Source organism: Neovison vison, chromosome 13, assembly GCF_020171115.1.
Source record: "Neovison vison isolate M4711 chromosome 13, ASM_NN_V1, whole genome shotgun sequence".
In the NCBI taxonomy this organism is placed as follows: Eukaryota; Metazoa; Chordata; class Mammalia; order Carnivora; family Mustelidae; genus Neogale; species Neogale vison.
The window spans coordinates 49,430,295-49,452,540 of record NC_058103.1 but is presented as its reverse complement, the minus strand read 5'-3'; the positions used below and the strand labels follow the sequence as shown (position 1 = coordinate 49,452,540).

General features: G+C 38.0%; 1 pseudogene; it reads right to left on the bottom strand.

Moving 5' to 3' along the window:
• Nucleotides 1-60: 60 nt before the first annotated feature.
• Nucleotides 61-188, bottom strand: LOC122894825 (annotated as a pseudogene).
• Between the last annotated feature and the right edge of the window lie 22,058 nt (nt 189-22,246).

Sequence of the window (22,246 nt, the reverse complement as noted above, 5' to 3'; positions counted from 1 at the left end):
TAAACTACTGACAAAAATTGCATAATCAACTGTAGCATTTAAGACTCCCATTCCAAAGCTAATTCTAAAACCCATGCTAAAAAATTAAAAAAAAAAACATGCTATTTCTATTTCTTGCTGTTTTCAATTAGCAATAATCGCGCCTCGGATAAACCTCATTGGCTACGATACTGCCACTGTTTTCAAATATAACTTATTTCATGATGACAAAATTCTTGCCTATTATCTGTTACTGCTTACAGCAAATCCTTTCATAAGTAAATGCCATTTTTCAGTTTCATAAAATGTCATATAGTGTTCATTTATTCAAAAATATTTCCAAAGTGTCAGAATAGTCATGTTGTATTTCTCTAAATTCCATGAACAAATGCAGAAACCAGCAGATGAGGAAAGATTTTGTTATTGATATCACACATTTACATTATAATTCCCAGAATACATCATTATGTTTTGCTTTAAACAATCATCTTTTAAAAAGAATTAAATATTTGTAAATGTCTTTTATTTCTAATCACATGGTTAACAATTTCTGGTGTTCTTCATATCTTTATGTAGATCCTGTTTCCATCTGGAATCATTTTCCTTCTGTCTGAAGAACTTCCTTTAACATCTCTCCTAGGGCAGGTCCACTGGCAAATCATTCCTTCATTCACTGCTGTATGTCTGAAAAATCTTTATTTCATCTTCATAAAGAGATTTTGCTATTATGGATTTCTAATTTGAATGGGTCTTGTTTTACTTTTTTTTTTTCCTTGTTCTTATTGGTTGTCTTTCTACAGTTTGAAGATGTTGCTCCTCTGTTCTCTGGCTTGTTCTGTTTCCTACAGGGAATCAACTGTCACTCTCATCTTTATTTATTTTTATGAAATGCAGGTTTTTCCCTCTGACTGCTTTTATGATTTTTCTCTTTATTACTGGTAAGACATCTGTTTTGATATACTGTGATATAGTTTTCTTTGTGTTTGGAGTTTATTGAGCTTCTTAGACTTGTAGGTTTATGGCCTTCATAAATTTGACATTTTTATTTAGGTCTTCAAATATTTTTCAGTCTGTTTGCAAGAACTTCAGTTACACATATATTTGGCCAACTGAAGTTGTCCCACTAGTTCATTAATACTCTATTTTTTCTAGACTTGTTTAGATTTCATTTTGGATCATTTATATTACTTTGTCTTCAAGTTCACTAATCTTTTCTTCTACAGTATTTATTCTGCTGTAAGTCTTATCAAGTTGTTATCCCTTTAAGTCCAATTTAGGTATTTTTTTAGTATCTTCCATGTCTCTACTTAACATACTCAATCTTACCTCTAACTTCTTGAACATATGAAGTACAGTTAAGATAACTGTTATAATGTCCTTTTCTCCCACAAAATCTTTTTGGAGTTTGATTTTAGTTGTCTTGGCTAGTAAGTACATCTAATTCCTATAACTCCATCTTGGTCAGAAGCAGAATTTAACTTTAATTTAACTATAATCAAAATTTTTTATTAAACTATATGATAAAAATTATTCAGTAGAAAAATTTTGAAGAACACAGATTCAGTATTCAAGGAACACCTTTAGGATATAAAACATAGAGAATTTAAGTAAATGGATTTAAATAAAGGAATTTAAATGAAAATTTAAAGGTTTGAGGAAATACACTTATTCAAATTATTTGTATAAAGCCACCTGATTATATTATCAACTGCATTCATCTATTTCTTGACCTGTCTGGGATTTACACAGCTGTTCATTTTATAACAAGTTAAGCCACACATTTATATTGTATCAAACACCTTTTTGTAATATCTTATCTTTTTTTTTACTTTTTTTTTAAGACATGTAGTCACATCTTCAAGGAACTTAAAACAGAGTAAGACTATGTACACAAATAGCAATGTCTCTAAAATAAGTATCAGATACATGATCCTAACAAAGTGTTCAGTGCTTTAAAGCAGGGAAAAAGTATTCCAGCTGAGTATAATAAAAGATGGCTTAATAAAGAAAATTGCCTATGAACTGAATTACCTACAATAATAGTTAAGATTTGTAGAACCCTTTCCTGCTTACAAAAAGTATTTGGCGTATGACACATCATTCAAAGTACAGGCAGGATTTTTGTGATGAGAGAAGAAAAAAAGCATTCTAAGCTGAGGAAGGGGTGTATACATGAAGGCACTGAAGTATGCTGAAAGCATGTTCTACAAACAGAAAAAAACCCTGTTTGTCTGGGACTAGGCATTCAGCCTTGAAAACAGGTTGAGAATATACCATGGAATTGAATGTCTAGATACAATACTGATCAGGCAGGAATATGGAAACTCCTCCCCTAACCTGCCCTATCTTTGTTGCCCAAGTCCAAAACCAAAAGCCCTTCTTGATTTCTCATTCCCTCTATTTTCACATCTAATCTATTGACAACTTCCACTTATTCTGCCTCTAAATTATATCCCCAAACTATTTTTCCCTCCTCCCCTGCTGCTGCCACCCCAGGCCAACTAACCATTATCTCTCACTTTGGGACTTTAGAGTCCCAGGAAAGCTGCCCAGAATAAATGGCATCTGCTCTACTCAGCATGCCCATGAAGCTTCCATGAATTTTATGAAACCTTGGCTAAATAAATCAGAAATTTCAGTAGGCATCTGGGTGTGTGGTCTGTTCTACCAAGCATCCCGTCTACTATAATATAGACCTAAAATGTTGGAGTTTTTTTTTTCATAGTGTTCTGTATTCCTTTTTCAGAAAGCAGACAGACTAACTATCAAAGCTCAGTATGAAAAAGAAAAGATAATCAGCTAAAATTAATGCTGCTGCTAAAATTCTACAGAACTTCTGGTAGCAAATAGCCTGTTGAGCTATAAAGTTCAAGTTTCCTTTTAAAAGTTTCTTTTCTTGGGAAATAAGATTTCTTGCAAATTCAGATTTCCTCTAATAAGATTTTTATAGCATCTGATTTGATAGTCAAATCCTTTGCCAAGTTTCTATATAAAAGCTTCCACTCTTTTTGGATATAGCCATTCCTTCATATACCTATGATCTTTCCAAAATAGCCATGCAAGACTGCTTCATTCAGCTAGTGTCTGCTCTTTGCTGCCAAATGATGTTACACTGCTTCTGAGGTCAGGCTCTGATGAGCTGCAGAAGCAGGTAAAATTCCATTCTGGTCCTGTGAACATCACCAACAATACTCTGTCGAAAGCAATGTTCATCCAACCTGCATTATCTGTAATGTGTTTTCTCAGGGAAAAGAGTCAGATGGTAATAAAAATAACCCTTCTTTCTGTCTAAAGTCGTCCCAGGTTTGTCATATGTACTAGCCAAAATGAACTCAAGATAGATTACAAGATCCTATTCCCTGATAAACATGGATGTAAAAAATTCTCACAAGATACTAACAAATCAAGTCCAACAGTGCATTAAAAGAATTATTCACCACAATCAAGTGGGAATTATTCCTGGGCTGCAGGTGTGGTTCAAACTTCACAAATCAATCAACATAATACACCATATTATACAAGAAAGGATAAAAACTATATGATCCTTTCAACAGATACAGAAAAAGCATTTGACAAAACCAGCATATCTTCTTTTTTTTTTTAAGATTTTTATTTATTTATTTGACAGAAAGAGATCACAAGCAGGCTGAGAGGCAGGCAGAGAGAGAAGGAGGGGAAGCAGGCTCCCTGCTGAGCAGAGAGCCCGATACGGGGCTCGATCCCAAGACCCTGAGATCATGACCTGAGCTGAAGGCAGAGGCTTAACCCACTGAGCCACCCAGGTGTCCCCAGCATCTATTCTTGATAAAAACTCTCAACAAAATAAGGACAGAGGGAACATAGCTCAACATCGTAAAGGTCTAATTCAAAAGACCTACAGCTAATATCATCCTCGACGGGGAAAAACTGAGCACTTTTCCTCTGCAGTTAGCAACAAGACAGGAGTATCCACTCTCACCACTTTTATTTAACATAGTACTGGAAGTCCCAGCCTCAACAATCAGACAACAAAAGAAAATAAAATGCATCCAAATTCTCAAGGAAGAAGTTAAACTTTCCCTATTTACAGATGGAATGATATTCTATGTAGAAAACCAAAAAAACTCCACCAAAAATTGCTAGAACTGACACACAAATTCAGCAAAGTCAAAGAATATAAAATTAACATGCAGATATCTGGTGGATTTCTATATACCAATAATGAAGCAGCAGAAAGAGAAATCAAGGAATGGATCCCATTTACAATTGCACCAAAAATGATAAGATACATAGGAGTAAACCTAGCCAGAGAGGTTAAAGATCTGTAAAACTATAGAACATTTATGAAAGAAATTGGAAAAGACACAAAGAAATGGAAACATTTCTTATGAAACACTTATGAAAGAAATTGAAGAAGGCACAAAGAAATTGAAAAGCATTCCATGTTCATGGATTGGAAGAAAATAGTTCTAAAATGTCTATATTGCCCAAAGCAATCTGCATATTTAATGCAATTCCTATAAAAATACCACCAGCATTTTTCACAGAACTAGAACAAACAATCATAAAGTTTGTATGGAACCACAAAAGACCCCAAATAGCCAAAGCAATGTTGAAAAAGAAAATAAAAGCCAGAGGCATCACAATTCTGACTTTGAGCCTTATTACAAAGGTATAGTCATCAAGACAGTATGGTACTAGTACAAAAACAGACACATAGATCAATGGTATAGAATAGAAAACCCAGAAATGGACCCACAACTATATGGTCAACTATTCTTCGACAAAGTAAGAAAGAATATCCAATGGATAAAAGACATTCTCTTCTTTAGGGTAAATACCCAGTAGTGCAATTGCTGGGTCATAGGGCAGTTCTATTTTCAACATTTTGAGGAACCTACATGCTGTTTTCCAGAGATACAAATGTAGTGATCCAAAGGGGCACGTGCACCCGAATGTTTATAGCAGCAATGTCCACAATAGCCAAACTATGGAAAGAACCTAGATGTCCATCAACAGATGAATGGATAAAGAAGATGTGGTATATATACACAATGGAATAATATGCAGCCATCAAAAGAAACGAAATCTTGCCATTTGCGACAACATGGATGGAACTAGAGCGTATCATGCTTAGCGAAATAAGTCAAGCGGAGAAAGACAACTATCATATGATCTCCCTGATATGAGGAAGTGGTGATGCAACATGGGGGCTTAAGTGGGTAGAAGAAGAATCCATGAAACAAGACGGGATAGGGAGGGAGACAAACCATAAGTGACTCTTAATCTCACAAAACAAACTGTGGGTTGCTGGGGGGAGGGGGGTTGGGAGAAGGGGGGTAGGGTTATGGACATTGGGGAGGGTATGTGCTTTTGGGTAAATTGGAAGGGGAGGTGAACCATGAGAGACTATGGACTCTGAAAAACAATCTGAGGGGTTTGAAGTGGCGGGGGGGTGGGAGGTTGGGGTACCAGGTGGTGGGTATTATAGAGGGCACGGCTTGCATGGAGCACTGGGTGTGGTGAAAAAATAACGAATACTGTTTTTCTGAAAATAAATAAATTGAAAAAAAAAGACATTCTCTTCAACAAATGGTGTTGGGAAAACTGGACAGCAACATACAAAAGAATGAAACTGGACCACTTTCTTATACCACACACAAAAATAAACTCAAAATGGTTTAAAGACCTAAGTATGAGACAGGGAACCATCAAAATCTTAAAGGAGAACACAGGCAGCAACCTCTTTAACCTCAGCTGGAGCAACTTTTTACTAGACATGTCTCCAGTGGCAAGGAAAACAAAAACAAAACCAATTATTGGGACTTCACCAAGAAAAAAGTCTTCTGCACAGTGAAGGAAACAATCAACAAAACTAAAAGACAGCCTGCAAATGGGAGAAGATGTTTGTTAAGGGTTTGTATCAAAAATCTATAAAGAACTTATCAATTTCAGTACCCCAAAAATGAATAATCCAGCTAAGAAATAGGCAGAAGACATGAACAGACATTTTTCCCAAGAAGACATATAGATGGCTAACAGACACATGAAAAGATGTTCAATATAACACAACATCAGCAAAATACAAATCAAAGCCACAAGGAGATATCCCTCACACCTGTCAGAATGGCTAAAATTAACAACACAGGAAACAACAGATGTTGGCCAGGATGTAGGGAAAGGGAAACACTCTTACACTGTTGGTGAGAATGCAAACTGGAGCAGCCACTCAGGCAAACAGTATGGAGATTCCTCAAAAAGTTAAAAATAGAACTACTCTACGACCTAGCAATTGCACTACTAGGTATTTACCGAAAGGATACAAAAATGATGATTCAAAGGGATACATGCACCCCAGTGTTTATAGCAGCATTATCAATAATAGTCAAACTATGGACAGAGTCTAAATGTCCATCAACTGATGAATGGGTAAAGAACGTATTACTCACCCATCAAAAAGGATAAAATCTTGCCATTTGCTACACACCGATGGACTAGAGTTTATTATGTTAAGCAAAATAAGTCAGTCACAGGAAGACAATTATAGTATGATTTCACTCATATGTGGAATTTAAGAAGCAAAAGAGATGAAAATATGGGAGGGGGGAAGAGAGAAGGAAACAACTGAGAGAACTACAGAGAACCAACTGAGGGTTGATGGAGAGAGGTGGGCAAGGGATGGGCTAAATGGGTGATGGATATTAAGGAGGGCACCTGTGTGGTGAGCCCTGGGTGTTATATGTAAGTGATGAATCACCAAATTCTACACCTAAAACTTATTTTACCATATATGTTAACTAATGGGAATTTAAACAAAAACTTGAAATAAAAAGATTCACCTAGCAACCTGTGTTCTGCCTGAAATCCCATCTCATTTCAAATTTCAAACAACACCCTTTACACAGAAACAACACAGTAAATGTTCTTGAAGGAGGACAAAGAGGAAGAGAAAGTGATGGCATGGGCAACATTGCCAGCATCCATAAGGAGGTAAATGAGATTAAGAACTGAGAAAATGCCACTGACACTAATAATTAGGAATTCACTGCCATTCTTTGAAACAATTTCAGAAGAGATAAAGAGCACTGCTCAGAAAATATATCTTCTTTTCCATCAATAACCCAAACACAAAAGACTGACCTGCTTAAATCAGCTTCAAAATGGCTATACCAGGATACCAAGGTGAATCCAGGCAGCCTGCTCCCCTAATTAAAATACAACCAAGCTACTTAACCATTCAATATGATACATTAGGTGGGCAGATATCCACAACATGTTCCTTAAATCAAATTATGGTGGGATGAATATTGTTATGCCTAACCCCAGATCCCCTTGTCCTCCATAAGTTAATGAGGTTAGTGGCTCGCAACATGCTGACAGCTTCTGACCTCATGTACCTGTATACCTCCACCTCTCCACCTGGGGGCTTTCTCCAGAGGGGAACTTGCTTGACATCAAGCAGGTTCATCCTGGAAATAAATGGAATAGACCCTCAAATCCCCAACCAATAGTGAACAGGAATTGGTAGATAACCATCTCAGCCTCCCTGTCCCCCTCTGGGACAGTTCTGAGGTGGGCCCATTCAATTTCTCAGAATGCCCTCAATAGGAATAAGTGCCACTCACCCAGAGTAGTAACTAAGTTAACTAAGTATTGACTTCTCTCTCTTGCTTTTTTCATTTTTCCAACATTCTTGCTGTCCTGGGTGCAGACAATAAAAGGATGTGTTGTATGCAGAGAATTTCAAAACAATAACAAAACCAGCTTAAAGTCAGTCTGTTTTCTATTAATACCACTGAAAATTTTAAACAGTGTCAGAGCAAAAATGCTCCTCCTTGTTGGGGCAAACCACTCCCATAGGTACCCCCACTACTAAAAAAGTTAGACAATACCAAGGATGGCTTTGACATCAGATGGACTTTGGTTCAACCCACACTCTGTCACTTACTAGCAAGTGGCATGTAAGTTTAAGTAAATGACTTAACCTCTGTAAGCCCTGTTTTGTTATGTGTCAGATAGAAGTACTAGTAGGACATATTAATAGTATTAGTATAATAGCATTAAATAGTATTGAATGAGAAATACACAGAAACTACTCACCAAAACATGTTGTGTATGGGTTCATAAATAGAAGGTTCTGTTAGTATCATCTGGCCTGAATATTTAACATACATTTAATCTATTGAATTTAATACAATCATTAATGCACACATTAGTCCCTATTATCATCCAGAAGGCATACATAGTTACATTAATATTAGCACAGACTATTCATATCCCTCAAAGTATTTAGTTTAATTACACTCTGTTCCCTGAAATAAAATGTCAGCAGATATCTCCAATTCATAATCTTTTCAAAAATTTATTCAACTCCTCTCTAGTTTTCCATTTCCTTCCTTCCCCTTTATCTTCAATTTCTTTTTTTTCCAGTTTCTATTGAATTCCTGATGAGGCCTACTGAGTCCTATTTACAATCCATAATGGGAGCTTCATAGCAAAAGAGAACTGAATTCTAAGTTCACTCAGGCTGCTACATTACCTGTTTGAATTTTGAATTTCTTTAGCTCTTAAGATTTTAAATATCCTTTCATCTCACTCTAATATCTATGAATATGACAGAATCCTGCATTTTTTCATATTCTTCATATCTGATAGAACCTTATAACTTATAAATATATTAAAATGATATTCAATTAAATTCTGATGATTTCTCATGACCTTATGTGGCTTTGCCATCCCAGCTTTTAAGGTCATTTTACTGATAAGCACTTGAGCGGTATCTGCCTTAAAAGAGCCTAGTGGAGGATAGGGTGTTTCAACTCTGGAGTCAAAACTTGGCCATGCCAATCACTGCACGCAGTTACCTTGGGCAAGTCACTTACACTTTCTTTCCGTAATGTGAAGATAATACTAGTATCTCCCTTATAGAGTTGGTGTGGGGTTAAATAAAGAAAGTGTCTACGATGTTGCCTGGCACATAAGATATGTGCAATCATATAAGTCACAATTATTACTATCATTATTATTATAACTATTAGTATTTCCAACTTATAATATGTTGTTTTTATGTACATTTGTCCTCCTTGACAGTAAATGCCTATATGCCCTAATACAAAATGGGGCCATCTCTTTGGGGTACTTTCCACAAACGTCCCATAAATGCAAGTTGAATTGAGTGCATAGCTTGATTCATTGGCTCCTGGTATATACTTAGGCATATGGGAATTTAAATAGTTTCAATTTTCTCCTTTTGCGTTTGCTCCACTAGTGAATTTTACTAACAAAACACATAATAGTCAAGAGGTTGTTTTTCCCAGGCTGATAGAATCTTCCCCCACTTTAGCTCTCCACCCCTTCTTTCCTGATGGGTGCTTGTACCCTCCTTCTCTCAGATGCAGTCCCTCAGCTCTGACACTCCCTCTCTGAGGTGGCTGATGTAGTCTCATTCTTTGGTACCAAGCACCCTGATCACCGACACCTCATGCCGACTTTCCTGGCTGCCTGAATTGGGTGAGTGATCTGCTATGTCCATCTGAACTTGAACCCCATTCTTATGTGCATCTGTCTAGATCCATTGCCTGCTCCCAATTGTAATCACCTGAATCATTACAACAGATATGTGGCTTTATATTTTCTGAAGTTCTTTCAAGAACATTTTCTCATTTGAACCTCCAGTGAAAAAGGAGGACTTACTCTATTATTCCTAATGTGGACGAGGAGAGATTAGAAAAGGTCAGAGAGGTGGTGTCTACCAGACAGAGACTAGAACAAAGATTTACAGGTGAGTGTACTATAGAAGAGAGAGGCCTGAACCTAAGAGGAGCAAACCGAAGGAAAGCAGCCAACCTCACCTGGTTTGTGTGATGGATGGGCCTCTTAACAGATTAGGACTCACCTTGAGTACAAACCTTGGAAGCTTTATCTCAAACACAAGCCTTTGAGTACTTTACAAACAATTAATATCATAAAACCCTGATTCTGAAGTAGACACTAGATGCCCTGTAGTCTTTCCCAGTCAGGGTTCCACTGAAGAACTGAATCCTACAGAAAATGATTGGTGTGACTTCTTTCTTGATTCTTCCAAGAATGGTACAAAGCTAGGACTACTCTAGATGCAGAAGCAAGAAGTTAATTCATTATATTCTCTGGATGCCTTAAAGATTTAAAAGCCTTATAGGATATTGGTTAAAAGGAAATAAATGAGTATAAGAGTTTTCATTAGATCTGCTATGTACAACAGACTCCACCTGAAATAAGTATCTCCTCTTATGTGTTAAAACACACTAGCATTAAAAGTATAGATTGCTCTAGGCAGTATAGACATTTTAACAATATTCTTCAAAGAGCTGGAGCAAATAATCCTAATATTTGCATGGAATCAGAAGAGACCCCGAATTGCTAAGGAAATGTTGAAAAGCAAAAATAAAACTGGCAGCATCACGTTACCTGATTTCAAGCTTTACTACAAAGCTGTGATCACCAAGACAGCATGGTACTGGCATAAAAACAGACACATAGACCAGTGGAACAGAGTAGAGAGCCCATATATGGACCCTCAACTCTATGGTCAAATAATCTTCGACAAAACAGGAAAAAATATACAGTGGAAAAAAGACAGTCTCTTCAATAAATGGTGCTGGGAAAACTGGGCAGCTATATGTAGAAGAATGAAACTCGACCATTCTCTTACACTATACACAAAGATAAACTCAAAATGGATAAAGACCTCAATGTGAGACAGGAATCCATCAGAATCCTAGAGGAGAACATAGGCAGTAATCTCTTCAATATCAGCCACAGCAACTTCTTTCAAGATATGTCTCCAAAGACAGAGGAAACAAAAGTGAAGATGAACTTTTGGGACTTCATCAAAATCAAAAGCTTCTGCACAGCAAAGGAAACAATCAACAAAACAAAGAGGCAACCCACAGAATGGGAGAAGATATTTGCAAATGCCAGTATAGACAAAAGATTGATATCCAGGATCTATAATGAACTCCTCAAACTTAACACACACAAAACAGACAATCATATCAAAAAATGGGCAGAAGATAGGGACAGATACTTCTCCAATCAAGACATACAAATGGCTATCAGACACATGAAAAAATGTTCATTATCACTAGCCATCAGGGAGATTCAAATTAAAACTACATTGAGATATCACCTTACACCAGTTAAAATGGCCAAAATTAGCAAGACAGGAAACAACGTGTGTTGGAGAGGATGTGGAGAAAGGGGAACCCTCTTCCACTGTTGGTGGGAATGCAAGTTGGTGCAGCCTCTTTGGAGAACAGTGTGGAGATTCCTCAAGAAATTAAAAATAGAACTTCCCTATGACCATTGCACTACTGGGTATTTACCCCAAAGATCAGATGTAGTGAAAAGAAGGGCCATCTGTACCCCAATGTTTATAGTGGCAATGGCCATGGTCGCCAAACTGTGGAAAGAACCAAGATGCCCTTCAACGGACGAATGGATAAGGAAAATGTGGTCCATATACACAATGGAGTATTATGCCTCCATCAGAAAGGACGAATACCCAACTTTTGTAGCAACATGGATGGGACTGGAAGAGATTATGCTGAGTGAAATAAGTCAAGCAGAGAGAGTCAATTATCATATGGTTTCACTTATTTGTGAAGCATAACAAATAGCATGGAGGACATGGGGAGATGGAGAGGAGAAGGGAGTTGGGGGAGATTGGAAGGGGAGGTGAACCATGAGAGACTGTGGACTCTGAAAAACAATCTGAGGGTTTTGAAGGAGTGGGGGGTGGGAGGTCAAGTACCAGGTGGTGGGTATTATAGAGGGCACGGATTGCATGGAGCACTGGGTGTGGTGCAAAAATAATGAATACTGTTATGCTGAAAATAAAAATAAATTTAAAAAAAAAAAGAAATAGCTGGGAAAAAAAAACACACAATAGCAGACCTAAATAAAAGATTCCATTGAGGGGTCATTCTTAATAGAGAAATACCTTAAGCTTAAATCCTAGACCTATCAGTCTGGCAAAAGAAAAATCTACTACTAACCTTAGACTATGTATCTGTGGAACCCTCATGTTTTATTATTTGAGAACCAGTGAACAGTATGTGAACATATTACCACCTTCCAGCCTCCCAAGCGAGAGAACATCTCTGGAGAATGTTCTCCAGGCAGTGGGCCAGCCAGAACAGCTCAGTCTATGAACAACAGTAACTTCAGGTGTCAACACAGATGATAAACTTTGGAAACAGGCAGATTGAAGCAGGCTAGAGAGTTTTTTCCTGCAAAGTTCTTTCAGAGATTTGTGGAGGATGTTTCTAGAGGCTGGGAAATTGATCCCCATTGACTCCAGACAGGAAATGATGACTTACAGACCCTATTTTGACTGTACATTGGTGAGCCAGGGCCATCTGGCAGTAAAATCAAACCAACTGGGCCTGTTCTGACCTGACAAACCATCTCCAACCAAGAAAACAAGTCGCCTTTGTCATTAATACATCTTTTAGTTAAAACAACAAGGAAAAAGAAATACAACTGGCTGGATTCAAGGGAACAAAGTCAGGGGAATTTTGCCTCCCATTTATTTCCATCCATAAGCTCTCTTTTATACTTTAAACATGTTTACTTTGAAGATGATGTAAGGAAGGAAATGCCCTCTGAGAGGGAGGGAAAAAACATGAATTTAGAACAGAAGACTAAAGGCCTAAGGAAACAGACCGCCAAGGAATCAGAATAGAATATTATTTGAATAAATTGGCTTAATCAAGATTAATTCTGTTTATTGAAGGGCAGAACTGTTATTAAAGCTAAGTAAGCAGTGGTCTGTGTCCAATTAGGGGGAAAACTCTATGGGGAAAGACAACCACGAACCAGCATGAGAACTGCCCTGGAAGCTCAGAGGGAGAGAAGGTCCTCTGACAGAGCTCTTCAACACAAAGACCTGAAAGAGAGATTAGAGGCAGCTTTGAGACAACCTCTCCCTTGGCTCTCCCTTATACAAGATTAAATGTATTGGGAAGAGATGAATAAGTAGGAAATTTGACATTTAAACACTAGGAAAGAAACCATAGTTAACACAAAGTGTGCTATAAATTCTCTCCTTCAGTCCAGTTTCCCTGAAGTCCCCACTACAGCCCTAGAGGAAAGTACTAGTATTATCTATTTTGACTGAATCAATTGACTCCTTTTCTGCATCTTGGGATTTTTTTTTTTAATACTCCTTGTGTACCTTCTGTACACCAGGCACCGTGCTGGGCTCTAGGTATGGCTGTTGCCTTCAGGACCCTTACAGACAGTACAAATTATGGAGGGAAAAGAAGCAAAGCGCTATGGTAGAAATGAAGGAGGGAAAATCTATTTCAGTAGCCAGGTCAGCTAAGGCCTGAAAGGTGAGAAGGAACCAGCCACATGAACAGCCAGAAGGAGAAGCACACCAAGCAGAAGACACAGCCAGGGCAAGGGCTCAAGGCTGGAAGAAACTCTATATATTTGCAATTTGAAACGTTTTAGTTGGTGAGAGAACAGTGAGCAGTAGGGAGGGGAACATGAGAAAAGTTGGCAGAGATGAGTAAGAGCCGGACCCCATAGGAAATTTCAAAACTTGTTATAAGGTCTGGGTGTATATTAAGTACAGTGGAAGCTCCTGAAGGGTTTTAAGCAGGAGCAATAAGATCTAATTTGCAGTTTCTTAAAAAAAAAAAAAAATCACTTGGGGCGCCTGGGTGGCTCAGTGGGTTAAGCTGCTGCCTTCGGCTCAGGTCATGATCTCAGGGTCCTGGGATCGAGTCCCGCATCAGGCTCTCTGCTCAGCAGGGAGCCTGCTTCCTCCTCTTTCTCTCTCTCTGCCTGCCTCTCTGCCTATTTGTGATCTCTCTCTGTCAAATAAATAATAAAATCTTTAAAAAAAAGTCACTTGAATTGATCTTAGGAGAGAAGATTGTAGGGATTGAAGAGGAGAAGACAAATGAGGAAACTATGGTCCAGGTAACAGAGACAGGATGGCCATGGAAAAGAAACAGAGTCAAGGTATGCTTTGGAGGCGGAATTAATAGAAGTCAACCTTCTATGCAATTCGGTGATAGCACTTATCACACTTTCTTATAATTCTTCATTTGTCTCTTTCTGCCAATGACTGTGAGATTTTTGACTATTTCACTACTCTGTGCTTCCTCACAGCCAACTATATTTTCTGATAAATTCTCAATAAGGATTTGACAAATACATGTAAATGAGGTCAAAAAGATGCACCCACTTCTGGAGGGATATACTGACTGTTCTGTGTGGTCTTAACCAGGTGAGGATTGTGAGAGAACAAAGCCAGCAAGTATCATTTTGAGAGAGACAGAGTCATCCTACTTACCCCTCTAGATCGGGGCCTCAGGACCACTATGGGGAGCATGGTAGATTCTACCTAAGGAGTATGTTGATACTGTTAATCATGGATGCTCCTCCAGTCCCCTGCTACCAACATTTCAGAAGAGGTAGTATGGTATGCCATTCAAAAGAATGGACTTTAGTGTCAGGATTCTACCACTGATCCCTCCTAGCTGTGTGCCCTTGTGCAAATTACTTAACATCTCTGTGTTTTATCACTGTAAAATAAGTAATAATAATATTGACTGTAAGGAGGCAGAATAATGGACTTCCGAATATCCTCACATCCTAGTCCTTGCAACCTATAAATATGCTGTCTTACATGGCAAGGGGGAATTAAGGCTTCAGATGAAATTAAGGTGGCTAATCCACTGGCTTTAAAATAGGGAGATTATCCTGGAGTATCTGTGTGGGCCCTTGCTAATCAAGAGTCCTCAAACTTGGGAAAGAGAGGTAGAAGAGTCATTCTCCAAGCCATACAGTACAAAAAAAGACTCTATGAACTGATGGCTTTAAAAACAGAAAAGGGGGGCGCCCAGGTGGCTCAGTCAGTTAAGCCTCCAGCTCTTGGTTTGGGCTCAGGTCATAATCTCAGGGTCATGAGATCAAGCCCTGCATCAGGCTCTGTGCTCAGTGGGGAGTCTTCTTGAGATTCTCTCCTTTGCCTCCCTCCCCCCACATGTCTGCTCCTTCCCACACATGCCCTTGCACTGTGCTCGCTCTCTCTTGCTCTCTCTCAAGTAAATAAAAAAAAATGTTTAAATAAATAGAATCAGAAAAGGTCATGAGCCGAGGAATGCAGACCGGCTCTAGAAACTGGAAAAAGCAAGGAACTAGATTCTCCACGAGAGCCTCCAGAAGACCACAGCCCTGCCAACACCATGATTTTTAACCTCTGCAGTTCCATTTTGGACTTACAACTTCCAGAACTATATGATAATAAAAGACATAAAATAATAAATATTATTTTAAGTCACTAAATTTGTTATAGCAGAAATACGAAAGTAATGCACTAATATCCTGTACAGGTACTATGAAGATTAAATGAGTCAGTGTGTCTAAGAATGTTCTTGACACAGACTTGCTCATGTATGTTTCCTCTATCATCCTGTTGGAGAAGGAAGCCTGACTAGTTTAATGTCCTTGGCTGCAGAGTCCACTCAGGATAACCCTCCTTCATTATATGATCACATAAATTACAAAGAATATATTCAAATATAATCAAGTAAATACAAGCTGCCAATATAGTTTTAGACATTGTGGCTTAGGATATAGACAATATTCTTAAACATTTTCTAAGTCCCAGTATCATTTCTCTTTCCCCAAGGTACTTTATCTGGATAGGAAACAATTGAATTGACTCTGAAGATCAGAATCCAGTAATCCCAGACGCCAGTTCTGAAACTCAATTGTCATGGGATTCCTTACCTCCTCCTTCCCATCCCCTAGAAAGGAAGGATTTTTATGTTCATTGTTAAGCATTTCTGTCGTTAATGAATAACCTGAGTGAATGCGAAAAGGTTCATTAATATTTTCACCAATTAAGGAAGGACATATTTTCATTATCAACTACCATCATTAGTTGGCTTAAACTGAAATCCTCTTAGTTTAATAAACTCATCACTGCCATTCATTAAAATACAATATGCTTTGCCAGAAACAGCCTTCTACCCTACATTACCTGGTGAAGTTTCACTGGAGATCCAAACTGTAATATCAAGTAAGAATGTAATGCCCGACCCTGCCCCATGCACAATTATAACCGATCTTATAAAAGCTGGATCATTCCTGGAATGTTCATGACCTAGAAGGCTTAAGATGCCATGGTCTTCATGAGGACCATTTCCCCAGCAATTTATTGAAAGGAAGGCTATGTTTATTCCAGTCAGGTTTCAGCCATCCGTTTAAAGCTTTCTAATTTCACTTCTTGGTAATTGTTCCCCCAGCATTTCCTGTAACTATGCCTTATCTGATTCTTTCACTCCAGAGTGTTATTTTTATTGCAGTGTAAAACAGAAAACATTTTTGAGTTATAATTGGAAGTCCTGACTGGTTTCCCATGTGATACTGAATAATTTAATCCTGGCTAATTAGGCATGGGGAACCTCCGACTCACCCTGCAGAAAGGCTAACCCTGACTTCTGGTGATCCTTCTGGAATATGGCTAATTTTCAGAAGCCATGTGTAGTGATAATGAGCACATCTTTGCCTCTCTTGCCCTCATGAGGGAAACTGGAAATTTCTAAAGCAGTATTTAGATGAGCAATGATGCTTTTCGGTGTTCTAAATTATTGACTGGAACATCCCGATAATGACCAGACCATCAATCTTCTCCAACTCTCAGTTCAAGGGGAATGTGCCTGCTTCAAGACTCCTACTGAGGTTTTTCCCAGGAAACAGAATGTTAACCTTAAGTGACTTTTCATTTTTTTTTTAATTTAAGAAAAATGGGCAATTACCTTTGCTCTGCAGACTTCACAAACTCCAGTTTATTCTTCAGAAGATTTTAGCAGAGTTACAAGGTGAAGATTTGTGTCTGAGCTAATTAGCAGTTCCTACTTCCATTGGAGGGACTGTGCTGTAAAAAGACAAAGGAGGCCAACAGGACCGTGGTACTTCCGGAATCCTTATAGAAGGACTTCTCTGACAAATGTAAATTTGCAGGCTGAAAAATCACATCTATTCTTCAATATATTTTCATCAGACTCTGACGATCCTGCAAGCGCCCACTGCCTATATTCATTTTATTAAATGTTGACTTCATATCACCAACCATTTCCATCTTTTGGAAAAGTTTTATCTGTTCTTAAAAGGAAAAAGAAAGCTGTCAACATAATTTTAATTCTTTCTCTGACACGTCTTTTTATGTCATATTTGCATTTTTCTTTTTCACATTATTTGGTCTATTATATGAAAGGGTCTTCTTTCAAGTACTAACGTAAAATTCAAGAGGACATTGAATTCAATTGGCTTTATTTTTTTTAAAGGATGAAATATATCCAAGGAATAAGATTTATAGAGCTGAAGGGAACTTTGAAATTCTTCTACTTCTGAGAGTTCACATTGGAAGTCTTGCTCAGTATGGATCTCCCACAGGAACTGTTGTTTGGTCACTCTGCAAAGACGTTTGGGATGCTTCCATAATTAGGCTATTATAAATAATGCTGCAATAAACAGAGAGGTGTCTATATCTTTTCAAATTAGTGTTTTCATTTTTTTGGATAAATACCCAATAGTGGAATTACAGGACTCTATGGTAATTCTGGGTTTTTTTTTTTAAAGATATTCATTTATTTATTTGACACAGAGAGAGAGAGAAAGAGGCAAAGGAAGAAACAGGCTCCCTGCTGAGTGGGATGTGGGGCTTGATCCCAGGACCCTGGGATCACACCTGAGCCGAAGGAAGACACTTAATGACTGAGCCACCCAGGCACCTCTATTTTTAATTTTTGGAGGAAACGCCATACTCTTTTTCAGATTGGCTGCACCAGTTTGCATTCCTGCCAGCAGTATCTTCATCAACACTTGTTGTTTCTTGTTTTTTTGATTTTAGCCATTCTGATAGGTGTGAGCTGATACCTCATTGTGTTTTGATTTGCATCTCCCTGATCATCAGTGATGTTGAGCATCTTTTCATGTGTCTGTCAGCCATCTGGATGTCATCTTTGGAGAAATGTCTGTTCGTGTCTTCTGCCCATTTTTAAATTGGACTATTTGACTTTTTGTGTTGTATTTTCTAAGTTCTTTATATATCTTGGATATTACCCCTTTATCAATAACCTCATTTCTTAACAAATAGTGTTGAAGGCCAATAATCAACCCATGACCCTTTGCCATTTATTGGCAATACCAAGGACAAGATTCAGATACTCTCAACCACCAATCCACTATTCTCTCCACTATACTATAGCATTTGCCACAGTTAAAGTACTGAAAGAGTCACTGAATTGTTACCATGCATTTCAGCACTGCCTCTCATATCACATGCATTTCAGCACTGCCTCTCATATCAGGGACCCTGATATCCACCCCGACACACAAAGTTATCAGATAGTTGACAGCTGAATAAAAAGTGGAAAATTTAGAGGTTGGTAAAGACTGTCAAAAGTCAGACTTCTCTATATAAGCTCTAATGAGTGAATCTCTTTCACTAAACCCTCCAGTTTGGGGCTCATAGTTATTATTTATTAAGCAATTAGTATGTGCCAGCAACATACAAAACAGTTTACATTTAATTACTTCATATTATCTCCTTTAATCCTCATTTTCCTATGAAACGGTTCTTGCTTTACAGATAAAGAAACTGAGGCTCGGAGGCCATTAATAATCTCTTGGGGTTACACAGTCAGTAAGTAACCAAGGCAGAATTTTATCTACAAATAGAGCTCACTATACTGCAATCAATTAGTGACTTCTCTCTCAAATAGTCAAATCAAGTAAAATGTATTGAAAATAATTTTCACTCTATTTGTGCTTTTTTTCCTTGCCCTGCCCTGATCAAGCAGAGAAAATATATTACTAGCATTCTCCCAAAGTTTGAAAATGTTACCATCAAACCAGGTTACAGCTTTCTTAAAAAATAACTGATGTCACCTTCCAATGGCAGAACCCTCTTGGTCGCTGGTCTAAATTCATTACATTGATTCTTACTATGTTTTCAATGAAATACACAGTAATTGCTTAGCACTCCACCACCCAGTCTATATCCTTTTATAATTCTTTCCTTTCTCCTGCTTTTCTCACAGGTTAAATAACTCCAAATGCTTGAGGTTTTATTCAAAGGGCCCATTTCCAATAGCATAAGCATATCTACACATCAATCCTAAATGTGTGGTTCTTCCAAGTGGGTGTGTATATACAAAAAACTTTCTCTTAGGCTCTCAGGAAATCCAGGTGGAGTCAATTTCAAGATCCTCAAATACCATAGGTTCTCTTTCCTAAAGTCCTGAGAACAAATACACTCAGGGCACCACACCGATTCTCTGTTCCCTTCTCCCCTTTCACAGAAGCCCCTTTCCTTTTTCCTGTTCTGTGAAAGGCAGACCTCACCCAGGCCAGATCTCCCTTCAGGGCATGACCCTGCAATGGAGAAACCATAGGCTACAAAGAGACAGTACCAAGTGCTGCTGAGAAAGTGAGCCAACTCTTTACTGGGCTACGTATCCTTCCTAAATCAGATGGCTTCCAATTCACTGTTTTAATCTAGTTTAAATAAAGACTAAATGAAACAATTCACTGATTAAAAAAAAAAATCCCTATTCTAATGGAAGAGCATTAGTTGCTTTTTTGGCATTTAACTTGACAGTAGCCCAAAGAACTGGCTGACACTGCAATAACCAACTTTCCATTTATTCATTTATGAACATGTTTTCAAATACCAAAAAAGGGGGAAATAGATTTAATATTGATGTTAAGCTAACTGTTTCATTCTAGAAAAATTAATCCACAAATATAAGAACTTTTAAAACTTCTGTCTCATTATAGGATGCATTTCTAGTAAGTTGAAATTTTTATATTTAATAAGCACCCCAACTTGTCATAATAACTCTGCACAGAAAAAATATCAATGCTTTGAGACCCATGGTGAAAGAAATACATTAAGATAAATCCAACTTCAATGTAACTCCCTGGGGTCTTTAGACTCCTTAATGTATTGAATACATTTAACAGAAATTCAACAAAATAAGAGGAATGCAATAGTTTTATTGTGAAATGTCCATATTTACATGTGGTAAATTACATCTTTTATATTTATTTAAATTTACGTTAAAAACTTCAGAAGTTACCTTAAAAATGTGGGAAGAAATATTTCATCTTTCAAAATTCTTTGGAGGAATATTTCATCTTTTAAAATTTGGGGGGGAAAAATTAGAAGGTAATGTCTATGAACCAACTCCAAAACCCTTTTTATTCTTCTTAGTATTTATTGTTACAGCCTAAATTGAATTGTCTTTAGTACAAACATCCTAAAAATTCATACAATGGCTTGATTAAGTCTTAGCCCAGAGCTGCATCTAGGAGAATTACTTTGTGATTCCTGTCTTTCTTTACTTTTTGTTTAAACATCTCGGACTGATACTTTTTAAGAGCTAGCTCTAATTTCTCCTTGGCCCACAAGTTCTTTGCTATCACAGATATGCTTAACCAGTGTGGAAGTATGATGTTTTATGTCATATTTAGATAAAATTAGCAGTGAACCCAGAGGGAGCAGAAAACATTCACTCATTGGTCCTCTCCCCTCCTCACTGCTGGGAACAACTCAAGGCAGTATGGTTTGGAGTGACCAGACATCTTTCGATGGCTTTCCTTTCCTTCTTTTCTTCCCTGCGTCAAACAAATATGCATATAAAGCTTGAGCCCAATTAAATTCTCTCTGCAAACAGGCATAAGAAGGAAAGGAGAAGAAAGTCAGTTTCCCCCACCTGATACATAAGGTCAATGATTTTGTACTTTGTAGGTTTCAAAGGGCCAAGGAGTCTGGTTATGGTTTCAAACTCAAAACAAGATTAGACCTCAAAGGACCAGAGGTGAAGATTGCCATATATACAATCACAGAATCGTGGGCAGTGACTTCAGGAAAGCCTCTCTCTCTCAAAGCCTGTCTCTCTCTCTGAACTAGCTCCAGTATCTGAGAGTGGCTTGAGCTCATATAGTCAACAAAATCTCCCAAGGTACAGGCAGACAAATGGTGTTTCTCTTTCCTCGCCTAGGACAGTGTGGGCCACAGCGAGGATGGAACTGGTTACCCTAATAGACAATCCTTTTACCAGTCCTTCCCTTCGGTTTGGGTTAGAGTCACTGAAAGCAGTTTTCCCTTAAAAATACTAATCGAAGATACTAAATGAGCCTTTGGGGGCCTCTAGTTTCAAAAGCTGCAGTGGAAAGAAGCAGCAGCAGGGAGGGGGAAGGAGGAAGAAGAGGAAAGAGGAAGAAAGAGGAGGAGGAGGAATTCTGCAGCCCTAAAGAGCATATCATCTAGGCAGGATAACAGCAGAGATCATGTTGAAGTGAAAGATACCACTCAGATGCTTAGTCATGACTTAAAACTAAATATGGTCTATAGACACAGCAGGGAATAACAGTTAGCAAATCTCTTAATTAGGCTATTTCTTAACCTTCTAGAGTCAATTTTAATTTTTTTCATACAACCAAGAATTCTTGCTACTTGATAAATACAGAAACACCCATGAACTAATGTGAATGAATTTCCAACAACATGTTTGTATTTCACCATCTCACATTTCACCATAGGGACTCAGGTTCAGTCCATGTCATGCTGTGATTCCCACAAGTAAGGTATAAGGTAGAAGTAAAGCTAGCATTTTCCTTTCAGATAAATGTATAATTAAAATCCTGATTCATGGATTTGCTAATTGAACTTCCTGCTGTGGACATAGGACATTCTTGGCAGGAAGAATAAGGAACTGTTCCAGAGGGCTCAAATTGCCTTATATTTTTTTTTAACTACTTCAATTTGCCTGTCTTTGAACGGTGATTGGAAATGAAAGAATGTGAGTGGGAGTTAATTCAAGAAGGAGATAAAGAAGATAAATGGTTGCAGAAATGTGATAGGTGTTTCTCAAACAAAAAGAAATTGGAAGCAGAGTTCATCTACTACAATGGGGCTCTCTGTTCTTGAAACCCAAGAAGTCATTAAGCAGGAAGGAGTTTGTTCTCTGTTTCCATCATGGTCTGGACAACAATGTCAGCCCCTAGCCAACAGCTCTTTCTGTTCTTACTAAGTCACCAGGCTGTATATCAATAGCCCACATCCTGCTCTTAGCCACAAGGTTTGGAAATTGAAAGAAAATCCCTGGCCCCAGACTGCTCCTGAGCAAACCACTCTGGAAGTTCACCCCCATCTAGGCTTTTCAGCACCGGCATAAGTGTCTTGAGTATCTGGTTGTCTCCTTTCCTCTTCCTCTCC